Source organism: Bos indicus, chromosome 15 (genome assembly GCF_029378745.1).
Source record: "Bos indicus isolate NIAB-ARS_2022 breed Sahiwal x Tharparkar chromosome 15, NIAB-ARS_B.indTharparkar_mat_pri_1.0, whole genome shotgun sequence".
NCBI classification, from domain to species: Eukaryota; Metazoa; Chordata; class Mammalia; order Artiodactyla; family Bovidae; genus Bos; species Bos indicus.
Genome location: NC_091774.1, coordinates 689,700 through 703,275, shown reverse-complemented (window position 1 = coordinate 703,275; position 13,576 = coordinate 689,700). Strand labels below are relative to the sequence as shown.

The 13,576-nt window shown below is 37.9% G+C and overlaps 1 long non-coding RNA gene and 1 pseudogene across 1 annotated transcript in view; both read left to right on the top strand.

The window, feature by feature from the left end:
• Positions 1-8,181, top strand: part of LOC139187113 (uncharacterized) — a 29,683-nt gene extending 21,502 nt beyond the window's left edge. The window contains exon 3 of the long non-coding RNA XR_011570763.1: positions 8,025-8,181. This is a non-coding gene — a long non-coding RNA (uncharacterized lncRNA). The remainder of the gene's footprint in view (positions 1-8,024) is intronic.
• LOC139187112 (olfactory receptor 5M5-like) lies at positions 4,238-5,175 on the top strand (annotated as a pseudogene).
• Positions 8,182-13,576: the final 5,395 nt, after the last annotated feature.

Genomic DNA, 13,576 nt, shown 5'->3' with positions numbered 1-13,576 from the left:
TGAAAGGGTTAGTCCTTCAGCCATGTTTAACCCTTTGCTACCCCATGGACTGTAACCCACTGGACTCCTCTGTCTATGAAACTCTCCAGGCAAGAATACTGGAGTGGGTAGCCACTCCTTTCTCCAAAGGATCTTCCCAACTCAGGAACTGAACCGGGGTCTCCTGCATTGCAGGCAGATTCTTTACCATCTGAACTACCAGAGAAGTCCCCTTTCTGCTATCCTGCCCTTCTAATTGCTAACTTTCACCTGATGAAGGGGATGTGCTCCCCGCAAAGAAAAGGATGTCATAAACACATGCATCAAATATAAGACACAATTCAGTTTGTGAAATGCTAACAGTTCAGTTCAGTCGCTCTGTCATGTCAGACTCTTTGAGACCCCATGGACTGCAGCATGCCAGCCTCCCTGTCCATCACCAACTCCCAGAGTCTACTCAAACTCATGTCCATTGAGTAGGTGATGCCATCTCCATCAGTGCCATTTCGGTCAGTAAAATGCTATAATGTAACTCAAATTCAGGTATTGCTTCTAAATACCGGCCATTTCTTTCACTTCTCTCTGAGTTTTTCTTGTGCAATCTTGTAAGATACTGTGTTGTGTTTTTGAAAAGAAAGATCATGACCATAAAATACTCAGGTAAATGAAATGGAATGTTCATTGCTTGCACTGTCTCATTTTTGCACAGTGAAAATTGAATGGAGATGTTAATTATTTGGAGTTTAGGTTGTTCAGTTCAGTTCAGTCACTCAGTTGTGTCTGACTCTTTGCAACCCCATGAATCACAGCATGCCAGGCCTCCCTGTCCATCACCAACTCCCAGAGTTCACTCAGACTCACGTCCATCGAGTCCGTGATGCCATCCAGCCATCTCCTCCTCTGTCGTCCCCTTCTCCTCCTGATCTCAATCCCTCCCAGCATCAGTCTTTTTCAATGAGTAAACTCTTTGCATGAGGTGGCCAAAGTACTGGAGTTTCAGCTTTAGCATCATTCCTTCCAAAGAAATCCCAGGGCTGATCTCCTTCAGAATGGACTGGTTGGATCTCCTTGCAGTCCAAGGGACACTCAAGAGTCTTCTCCAACACCACAGTTCAAAAGCATCAATTCTTCAGCGCTCAGCTTTCTTCACAGTCCAACTCTCACATCCATACATGACCACTGGAACAACCATAACCTTGACTAGATGGGCCTTTGTTGGCAAAGTAATGTCTCTGCTTTTCAATATGCTATTTAGGTCGGTCATAATTTTCCTTCCAAGGTGTAAGCGTCTTTTAATTTCATGGCTGCAATCACTGTCTGCAGTGATTTTGGAGCCCCCCAAAATAAAGTCTGACACTGTTTCCCCATCTATTTCCCATGAAGTGATGGGACCGGATGCCATGATCTTTGTTTTCTGAATGTTGAGCTTTAAGCCAACTTTTTCACTCTCCACTTTCACTTTCATCAAGAGGCTTTTGAGTTCCTCTTTACTTTGTGCCATAAGGGTGGTGTCATCTGCATATCTGAGGTTATTGATATTTCTCCCGGCAATCTTGATTCCAGCTTGTGCTTCTTCCAGCCCAGCATTTCTCATGATGTACTCTGCATAGAAGTTAAATAAGCAGGGTGACAATATACAGCCTTGATGTACTCCTTTTCCTATTTAGAACTAGTCTGTTGTTCCATGTCCAGTTCTAACTGTTGCTTAGGATTCAATAAATACATATTAAAGACACAATCCTTACCCTAAAGTATGTTTACTTATTACAAGAAAAGCTATAATCTTCAGTTCAGTTCCATTGCTCAGTCATGTCCAACACTTTGCAACCCCATGGTCTGCAACACAGTAGACCTCCCTGTCCATCACCAACTCCCAGAAATGACTCAAATACATGTCCATCAAGTCGGTGATGCCATCCAACCATCTCTTTCTCTGTCATCCCCTTCTCCTCTGGCCTTCAATCTTTCCCCAAATCAGGGTCTTTTCAAATGAGTCAATTCTTTGCATCAGCTGGCCAAAGTATCGGAGCTTCAGTTTCAGCATCATTCCTTCCAACTAACTGTAATCTTAGGAACTTATAAAAAGAAAACCAAATGATTGTGATCTTAATTGATTTAGATGACTTCTCTTTCATTTTATGACCCTGGTCAATAAGTTCACATATCTCAAGAGGATAATGAAGTAGTGTAAATCGCAAAAAAGCAAGCGTGGTTCATTTACAAAGTGATTTAAATGTGACTCATGCCCATTCTTGGCACTGTAGCTACTAATAAGTGTCATTATAACAATGACATACCTGGTTATGTGCTATTGAAAGAAAGTGTAGATTTTTCTAGCATGGCGTTCATGATCTCCCTTATCATGCACAAATGTTGAGAAATGCACTTTATGATTTTTTTACATACTTTCTCAACTTTATGTGTAATATAATTATTCTTATCAGTGTTTCCTTTTACATGCTTTAAATAACTTAGAATTCTTGTTGTTGAGTATATCTTTATTCCCTACAAGAGTTAAAATGAGGTAGTTACAATAAAATCATTACAGTTTGGGGATGTGTCTGTCAGTCAGTCATCTTAGAAAAATTGTCTCTTCTCCTAAGAGGAAACTTTTCATACATTGCTTTACCCCAATAACACATTTAATGAATTATTACCATCGAGACCAGCTCAACAAGCAAGGTTTCTGAAAGCATGATACCATGAGAGAATGAGAAAGAGACACAAGAATTCAGAGAAAAGAGAGGATCAGGAGACCAACACCGCTCCAAGGTGAAGATGTCGATAATGAATCCAAGCCAGCTTTATTATACTTTATTATAACTTTATTATACTTTTTATATGAATGAAAGAATATGCGGGGAGTTAAACTATAACTCATGCGGCCTTCAGGGCCAAAGAACAAAATGATCATTAACCATTGAGTAATTAGGAAACAGTAATCAATAACAAATCAGTAACTAAGACTAATATTCTTATATATAGATTTTCCTCCAAATACATAAAACATGTGACTCTGATAAGCCAGTTGAGAAACAGTCTGGGGTCGGTTTTCTGACCCCAGGATCATATCTTGTTTTCAAGATTATGAGTTGTTTCCTCTGGACTTGTTCCAAGAGTCTCATGCCTTATAGTATCCAGTTTATCAATAATTATAAATTTCTTTTGTGGCCCTTGCTGGGGCCTGCTTTTCTTTTATTCTTCCTGTCTCTTACAATTACATCTCCAACAATGTGTTTAATACATTTAATACATTATTGCTCCCCAAATAATATGTTTAATACATTATTGCTCTTTCATTTAATAGTTACCATGTATATATATATATATAAATATATACATATTGCTTATGTACTAATTGCTTACCTGATTTTGCAAAAAAAAAAAAACTGGTTTATTTTGTACCCTAGGAACCAATTTTGCCCTCAATAATTGACTGTAATATAGGAAGACAAGGATATCTTGAGATGTCTTAAAAGTTAAGTAAGATTTGGTAAGGGCCACCAGAGATAGGCAAGAGTGGATAAAATGAACATACATCGCAACGTGAGGGGCTATCTTTAAAATGACCTTGAGGTTAGAGTGGCAGATTAGAAGACAGACACTGCTTCTATAAAGATATATCTATTCCACTTACTTAAGCCCAATCAGCTGTGAAAAAATGAGTTTCAATTACTGATGCTTTAGACACCACATCAAAATTATAGTAAAAACAAAGGAACATAATTTCAAAGAGAAACAATATTTAAAGGAATTACCAGTGGTCAATTCATGCTAATGTTTTCTAGAAAAGATAAAAGCTTTTCAACTATTAAAAGAATAGCAGAGTAGCATTTTAAAATATGATTGCCTTTATGTAAAGAGACTGTATTAAGTTAGATATCGAAAATACATAGTTCATGCTTACTAGCTTATTTCGGTCTTTAAAGTACTTTCTGATGTGGCCCATTTATAAATTTTTTACTGAATTTGTTACATTATTAGTATAGTTTTATGTTTTGGTTTTATGGCCACGAGGCATCTGGGATCTTAGCTGTCTAACTGGGAACCAAACACACATGCACCACATTAGAAGGTGACGTTTTAACCACTGGATTGCCAGGGAAGTCCCCTATGTTATTTCTTTATACCACATGTATTTACGAGTTTGAAAGGAATAGGCCTCAGATGACATGATGTCAGTAGTGGAAAAATGACGAAGGACCAATTCATTTTAATTTCCTTTACTTTAGACATCACTGGAAGCTGAACAAACACAATGTTAAAGGAAAACTACACAGAAGTGACTGAGTTTATCCTCCTGGGACTGACAGATTGAGCTGATTTGCAGCCTGTCCATTTTATGGTCTTCTTAGTCATCTACCTGATCACAGTCATTGGTAATGTGGACATGATTTTGTTAATCAGAACTGACTCAAAGCTTCAGACTTCAATGTATTTCTTCTTCAGCCACGTCTCCTTTGTAGATCTCTGTTATGCCAGCACTGTTGCTCCTCAGATGCTGGTCAATCTCTTAACAAAGAGAAAAAATATTTCCTTCCTTGGTTGTGTCATACAATTTCACTTTTTAATTGCCCTTGTGATCACAGATTATTATATTTTGGCAGTGATGGCTTATGATCGCTACATGGCCAACTGCAAACCCTTGTTATATGCCAGCAAGATGTCCCGAGGTGTCTGCCTCTCTCTCGTAGCTGCTGCTTATATTTATGGCTTTGAAAATGATCTTGCCCAGACCATCCTGATGCTCCGTTTCTCCTTCTGTGGACCCAATGAAATCAACCACTTTTACTGTGCGGACCCACCTCTCGTAGTCCTGGCCTGCTCAGATACTTATGTCAAAGAGACTGCCATGTTTGTAGTTGCTGGTTTCAACCTCATGTGTTCTCTCACCATCATCCTCATTGCCTACATTTTCATCTTTACAACCATTCTGCATATCCATTCTGCAGAAGGGAAGCACAAGGCCTTCTCCACCTGTGGGTCTCACCTGACGGCTGTCACTGTATTTTATAGGACATTGTTGTGCATGCATCTGAGACCCCTTCTGAGACCTCTGTAGAACAGGGGAAAATTGAAGCTGTTTTTTATATCTTTGTGAGTCTTATGCTAAATCCTTTGATCTACAGCCTTCAAAACAAAGATGTTAAAAGAGCATTAAGGCAAGTAATTCAAAGGAAATTGTTCAACAAATAGGGTAAATGTTTTGGTCACAGGTATTTAACATAGCTGTATTCTCTGAGCATTTATTAAACATTTTAAATTAAGTCATTTTTTGTAATTGGCCTATTATATTTATAAGAATTTATCAAATTATTAGCTTGTGTTGCCTTAGTTTATTTAAAATGAATACTGCACAGAAATTAAAATGTAAGACCAGACAAAATTATTATTGCTCTATAAAATTAATAAAGGACAGAAAATTATATTGGCAGTATTCAGAGGGATACATGTTATAAAAGGCAGAATTTCAAAAAAATGTTACACTTATGACAATTTGTTAGATTTTGGGGGTTTAAAATTTCCAGGTGATTTTCCAGAAACTTTCAACCATAGCCAGTGTGGTTTTGTTTATTTGTTTGTTTTTCCTTCATTCAAATTATGTATCAATGAAGATCTTTCAGAATATCATGCTGTTAATCTAAGGAGTATTTTTAGATCATAGAACTGGTCCAGCGAAATCCTCAAAAACTAGCACTTGAAGGAAATTCCAAATTTTCTTTGAAAGTTTTTTTTTTTAATTTCTTTTATTTTTTTAAATCAATATGCAGCCATATCTTAAAATATTTAGCCATCTGTATGTCTTCTTTGGAGAAATGTCTATTTAGTTCTTTGGCCCATTTTTTGATTGGGTCGTTTATTTTTCTGGAGTTGAGTTGTAGGAGTTGCTTGTATATTTTTGAGATTAGTTGTTTGTCGGTTGCTTCATTTGCTATTATTTTCTCCCATTCTGAAGGCTGTCTTTTCACCTTGCTAATAGTTTCCTTTGATGTGCAGAAGCTTTTAAGGTTAATTAGGTCCCATTTGTTTACTTTTGCTTTTATTTCCAATATTCTGGGAGGTGGGTCATAGAGGATCCTGCTGTGATGTATGTCGGAGAGTGTTTTGCCTATGTTCTCTTCTAGGAGTTTTATAGTTTCTGGTCTTACGTTTAGATCTTTAATCCATTTTGAGTTTATTTTTGTGCATGGTGTTAGAAAGTGGTCCAGTTTCATTCTTTTACAAGTGGTTGACCCGATTTCCCAGCACCACTTGTTAAAGAGATTGTCTTTAATCCATTGTATATTCTTGCCTCCTTTGTCAAAGATAAGGTGTCCATATGTGCGTGGATTTATCTCTGGGCTTTCTATTTTGTTCCATTGATCTATATTTCTGTCTTTGTGCCAGTACCATACTGTCTTGATAACTGTGGCTTTGTAGTAGAGCCTGAAGTCAGGTAGGTTGATTCCTCCAGTTCCATTCTTCTTTCTCAAGATCGCTTTGGCTATTCGAGGTTTTTTGTATTTCCATACAAATTGTGAAATTATTTGTTCTAGCTCTGTGAAGAATACTGTTGGTAGCTTGATAGGGATTGCGTTGAATCTATAAATTGCTTTGGGTAGTATACTCATTTTCACTATATTGATTCTTCCAATCCATTAACATGGTATATTTCTCCATCTATTAGTGTCCTCTTTGATTTCTTTCACCAGTGTTTTATAGTTTTCTATATATAGGTCTTTAGTTTCTTTAGGTAGATATATTCCTAAGTATTTTATTCTTTCCGTTGCAATGGTGAATGGAATTGTTTTCTTAATTTCTCTTTCTGTTTTCTCATTATTAGTGTATAGGAATGCAAGGGATTTCTGTGTGTTGATTTTATATCCTGCAACTTTACTATAGTCATTGATTATTTCTAGTAATTTTCTGGTGGAACCTTTAGGGTTTTCTATGTAGAGGATCATGTCATCTGCAAATAGTGAGAGTTTTACTTCCAACATCACTCATTATCAGAGAAATGCAAATCAAAACCACTATGAGGTACCATTTCACACCAGTCAGAATGGCTGCGATCCAAAAGTCTACAAATAATAAATGCTGGAGAGGGTGTGGAGAAAAGGGAACCCTCTCACACTGTTGGTGGGAATGCAAACTAGTACAGCCACTATGGAGAACAGTGTGGAGATTCCTTAAAAAACTGGAAATAGAACTGCCTTATGATCCAGCAGTCCCACTGCTGGGCATACACACTGAGGAAACCAGAAGGGAAAGAGACACGTGTACCCCAATGTTCATCGCAGCACTGTTTATAATAGCCAAGACATGGAAGCAACCTAGATGTCCATCAGCAGATGAATGGATAAGAAAGCTGTGGTACATATACACAATGAAGTATTACTCAGCCATTAAAAAGAATACATTTGAATCAGTTCTAATGAGGTGGATGAAACTGGAGCCTATTATACAGAGTGAAGTAAGCCAGAAGGAAAAACATAAATACAGTATACTAACGCATATATATGGAATTTAGAAAGATGGTAACAATAACCCGGTGTACGAGACAGCAAAAGAGACACTGATGTATAGAACAGTCTTATGGACTGTGTGGGAGAGGGAGAGGGTGGGAAGATTTGGGAGAATGGCAATGAAACATGTAAAATATCATGTAGGAAATGAGTTGCCAGTCCAGGTTCGATGCACGATGCTGGATGCTTGGGGCTGGTGCACTGGGACGGCCCAGAGGGATGGTATGGGGAGGGAGGAGGGAGGAGGGTTCGGGATGGGGAACACATGTATACCTGTGGCGGATTCATTTTGATATTTGGCAAAACTAATACAATTATGTAAAGTTTAAAAATAAAATAAAAAATATATTTAAAATATTTCTTAAAATTCTTATAGAGATGGGAATACAAACCACCTTACATGCCTCCTAAGAAACCTGTGTGAAGCAACAAGAAGCAACAGTTAGAACCATACATGAAAAAAAATGGACAGGTTTAAATATGGGAAAGGAGTATATCAAAGCTGTATATGGTCACCCTGCTTATTTAACTTGTATTCAGAGATCCTTACGTGAAATGCTGGACTGGATGAAGCACAAGCTGGAATCAAGGCACCTGGGGGAATATCAACATCCTCAGATATTCAGATGACACCATTCTAATGGCACAAAACAAAGAAGAATTAAAGAATTATTGAAGAGGGTTGAAAGAGAAGGGTAAAAACAGTGGCTTAAAACTCAACATCCAAAAAACTAAGATCATGGTATCTCTCTTGCTCTCTCTCTGTCTCTTTAGTTACTAAGTCATGTCCAACTCTTGAGACCCAATGGACTATAGCCTGCCAGGCTCCTCTCTCCATGGGATTTGCCAGGCAAAAATACTGATCCCATTATTTCATGATGAGTAGATGGGGAAAAAAGTGGAAACAGTGACAGATTTATTTTCTTGGCCTCCCCAAATCACTGCAGATGGTGACTGAAACCATGATATTAAAAGACACTTGCTCCTTAGAAAGAAAGCTGTGACAAACCTAGACAGTGTTTAATACAATATATTTAAATATATTACTTTAATATTAAAAATCAAGGACATCACTATGCCAACAAAGGTCCATCTGGTCAGAGCTATGATTTTTCCAGTAGTCAGGTACGGATATGAGATTTGGGCCATAAAGAAAGCTGAGCAGCAAAGAATTTGATGCTTCAAATTGTGGTGATGCTTCAAATTGTAGATGACTGTTAGGCATCCCTTGGACAACAAGGAGATCAAACTAGCCAATCCTAAAGGAAATCAGGCCTGAGTATTCATTGGAAGGACTGATGCTGAAGCTGAAGCTCCAATGCTTTGATCACTTGATGTGAAGAGCTGCCTTATTGGAAAAGACCCTGATGCTGGGAAAGATTGAGGGCAAGAGGAAATGGGAATGTGACAGAGGATGAGATGGTTAGATGACATCAGTGATTCAATGGACAGGAGTGTGAGCAAACTCAGGGAGATAGTGAAGGAGAGGGAAGCCTGGATTGCAACAGTTCCTGGGGTCACAAAAAGTCAGACATGACTTAGCAACAAACAAAAACAACAATCTCATCTTAAAACTGGTTTTGTGTTTTCACTTTTTTGTTTATTTATTTTGTTATGAATTATTTCCAATATAGAGCCAAAAATAGAAACTAATAGATCACTGTCCCAAATATATGTAATAATTAATGTTTACATATCTATTTTTTATTTTTTTACATATCAATTTTTATTCAGATATTTTAAAAATTCAGATATTGGATCCCATTCCACGTTCTGAAGCCCTACCTGTCATTTTGGCATTTCCTCTTGAAGCATATCTCAATTTTCTGGTGCCAATAAGCTTTCAGAAGTAATAGGAGTTGAGTATAGCAATGTGCAAATAGATCAATTGGAGGGTATGGCCACCTACTCCAGTTTTCTTGCCTGGAGAGTCTGTAGGGACAGAGGAGCCTGGAGGGATACAGTCCATATGGTCACAAACATTTGAATACTACTGAAGCGACTTAGAATGCACACTCACATACTTGATTTATGCTTGCTTCTTTCTTCTGATCTTCAGTATCCCTACTAATGTTTTATTGTTTCATCTATAAAACCAAGAGAAATGTTTGTGTATTTGTCTATTTCTTTTTGTAATTTTTTTTTCTTTAAACACTTAGGCTATATTATTAATCACATCAGTAATGAACAGGTATTTTTCCTTTTATCATAGATAGTTTCTATCCCTTCTATGATGTATAAAGTCTAAAAGTTTAATTTGTCTGATATTCATAGCTCTTCAGCAGGATTTTCTGTTTGTTTTTAGCTAATTCATGCTTATTATGACTATTTTTATCCTTTTTTAAGTTGGAGTCTTCCCTGGTGGCTCAGATGGTAAAGTTTCTGCCTGCAATGCAGGAGACCTGGGTTCAATACCTAGATCCAGAATATCCCCTGGAGAAGAGAACAGCTACCCACCCCAATATTCTTGCCTGGAAAATTGCATGGATGGAGGAGACTGATGGGCTAGAGTCCATGGGGTCGCCAAAACTTGGATATGGCTGAGAGACTAACACTTTCACTTTTTTTCATAGTTGACTTACCATATTATGTTTCAGATGTACAACATAATGATTTTGATCCACTTATAGTTATTATGATATATATTGGCTATATTCCTTGAGCTGTACAATATATCCTTGTATCTCACTTATTTTATATATAGTAGTCTCTAGTGTGTCCATCCCTACTCTTATCTTGCCCCTCCCCTTTCTTCTTCCCACAGGCAACCACTAATTTGTTTTCTATGTCTGTGAGTCTGATGGTTGTTTTTGTTGTTGTTATACTCACTAAGTTGTTTTAATTTTTATATTTCCAAATAGAAGTGATATTGTACAGTCTTTCTCTGTTTGACATTTCACTAAACATGATACCTTTTTTTTTCTTGATACCATGAGTTCCTCTAATCATTGACTTTCTTATTTTGTTGTAAATATTGATACTTTGGAATACTTTCTAACAGTTTTGTGCTTTAATTTTTTTTTAATTATTAACTGTCTTCTATTAGTTTTTTAATACAAATGTTGCATTACCAGATTACTTGATATTTCTCAGTCTTTTTCTAATTTCCTAATTTTTAATTTCAGTGTTTGTCTTTTTGGGGATTTAGTTATATTTTATCCTTTTGCATTTTCAGTGCTTTCTTGACTCATCTTTCAGTCATATCCTCTTAGGATATGTTCTCACAATATCATATAACTTTAATTTACAGAACTGTTTTCAACTGTAATTTTAACATTGTGTATGTGATTCATTCATGGTTATATTGTCCTCAGGATTGTCAGCTTCATGAGAGCCAGGTCTACGTCTGGTTGTGCTCATTAATTTTTTTTTTTTAGCAACTTGCTGCTGCTGCTGCTAAGTCACTTCAATCGTGTCCGACTCTGTGCGACCCCATAGACGGCAGCCCATCAGGCTCCCCCATCCCTGGGATTCTCCAGGCAAGAACACTGGAGTGGGTTGTCGTTTCCTTCTCCAATGCATGAAAGTGAAAAGTGAAAGCAATGTCGCTCAGTCGTGTCTGACTCTTAGCGACCCCATTGACTGTAGCCTACCAGGCTCCTCCATCCATGGGATTTTCCAGGCAAGAGTACTGGAGTGGGGTGCCATTGCCTTTTCCGTTTTAGCAAGTTAAAACAATACAAATTTATTATTTCACAATTCTGCAGGTCAGAAGTTGGATTGGTTCAGCTGGTTTTTCTGGTTGTGGGCAGAATTTCCTGCCTTATGTTTGTGGGATTGAGGTCCTGTTTCCTTGACGGCTGTCAGCCAAAGTCTGCTGTTAGCTCCATAAGGCTTCTTACTGGTCCTTGCTCAAGGGACCCTACATCTCAGGGCCAGCAACAGGGTGTGGTACTATTTTCACATTTGGAATCCCTCCAATTTCCTTTCTGCTCACTAAAGTTAACATTTATCCCCAAATCTAGAACACAGATCATTCTCAGTAAAAATCTATTGAGTTAATAAACTATCACTATGTCATTAGATTTTAGTCATTTAAGTAATGCAAGCTTTACTTTCTTCCCTTCCACTTTCCAACATGATTTTCACTAATTCTTAATAATTTAAAATCTGATTATATGAACTCCATGCCTCATCCCTCCCATAGTGAAGCAGAAGCACTCTAAGGACACAATCTTTTGGCTTTTTCTTACATTTTCTTCATTGACCATATGGTGGCATGAAGAAGGTTTTCCCTGAATACTTGTTAACTATAAGGATGAATGAATACATTGATGGTTGAATGAATGTCCTCACTATACTCATAGAGTGCATAGTGTTTTGTAAGCTTGTCATGTTTCTTTTCTAAATAAAGTGATATCAAATGCTATTGACTATACTGTTTGAATACAAGCCTCACAATTTATTAGTAACCTATACCAGAAGTTAATTACCCTCTACTTGCCTCACTTTCCCCACTAAAAAATAACAGTCCATGGAGTTTGTGAGGATTAATTGATCTAATGCTTTATAGTGCTAAGCCTAATTCTGGCACATATTAAGTATCAGTGCCTATTACCTGTCAATAATTACTCCCATTTTATTTTCTTTCCTGTGTTTTTTTTTTTTTAGTAAGGGAGTCACTCATACTACAGAGAGGCCCCAGACTTAACAGTTTCTCCCCTGTGGACAGGAACTCCATAAAACAAGGATGATAGAGGAGATGGGCCCTTCTCATATTAGAGATAAAAGACCACATATTCCTCATTCTCCAAGTTAAGGAGACCTCCTGACTATCTATGTGCATAAATGCTCAGAACATCAAAAGAGAGGTGGCATTATTTCACAGTAAATGATGCAACTACTCATAGGCCTTTTCACTAGAATCCATCGAGACTAAGAGAGGGGCACACAGACACGTGGAAGGATCCTGAGATATACCCAAAATGGTATATTTTATTATGATTATTGGCATATCAAATCAAAATGATTAGTCAAGGGAAACTAAGATCAAAATGACTGACCAAAGAAAACCCAGAAGAAATGGCCCATAAAAGTGATTCAGACCACTGTGAGGGCGCGACTTTCCTGAGTCTGCACATGTGTCTATTCACGTGTACTGTACTCTTTTTCTTCCTAATAAATATTTTGTTTCATTACTTTAAATATCTGTGGGAATTTTTTTCTGCAAAACCAAAGAACCAGGGCCTTGTCACTGACCACTGGTAAAGTGGCTAGGATTTGGTGCTCTCACCATTGGAACTTGGCCTCAATCTCTGGCCGGGGAACCAAAGCCTCACTTCAAGCCACTGCAGGCTGAGGCCACCCGAGATCAATGGCATATCACCTCGTTAGAGTTTTGGTTTTAAGGGGTAAGGATATGTGTTCAATGAAATGCAAAGTTATCTGAGAGGGGATAACCAGGATTTGCAGTATAATCACTGAATTAGATACATATTGCACTCTCAAATTATTCAACATGTTTGTTCATCTGTTATTTCCAGAGACTGTGCTAGCTGCCAGAGAAGGCAATGGCACCCTACTCCAGTACTCTTGGCTGGAAAGTCCCATGCACGGAAGAGCCTAGTAGGCTGCAGTCCATGGGGTTGCTAGGGTCGGACACGACTGAGTGACTTCCCTTTCACTTTTCTCTTTCCTGCATCAGAGAAGGAAATGGCAACCTATTCCAGTGTTCTTGCCTGGAGAATCCCAGGGACGGGGGAGCCTGGTGGGCTTCTGTCTATGGGGTCGCACAGAGTCGGACACGACTGTAGTGACTTAGCAGCAGCAGTGCTAGCTGCTGAGTTCATAGTCTGTGCTCATAAGGGTTTGCAGTCTAGTGATAGCAATAGAAATATTAGTAGGTAATGGAAATAGAGTGTATCAGCCAAGGATGGGCCTGAGTAGTAAGATGGTGTGGAGGATGAAGGTCATACCAAGTTCTGTGAAGGAGAAAAAAAAAAAAGCATTGTTCGAGAACACTTCCACATAAGTAAGCTTTTTCTATTGTCAGGATCAACTTGAATAAGATGAGAATGATACAAGCACTGACTGGAGGAAACTAAGGGAAAGTTGAAAAAGTGATGAAGGAAAGATGACAAGCTGAGTTCAGT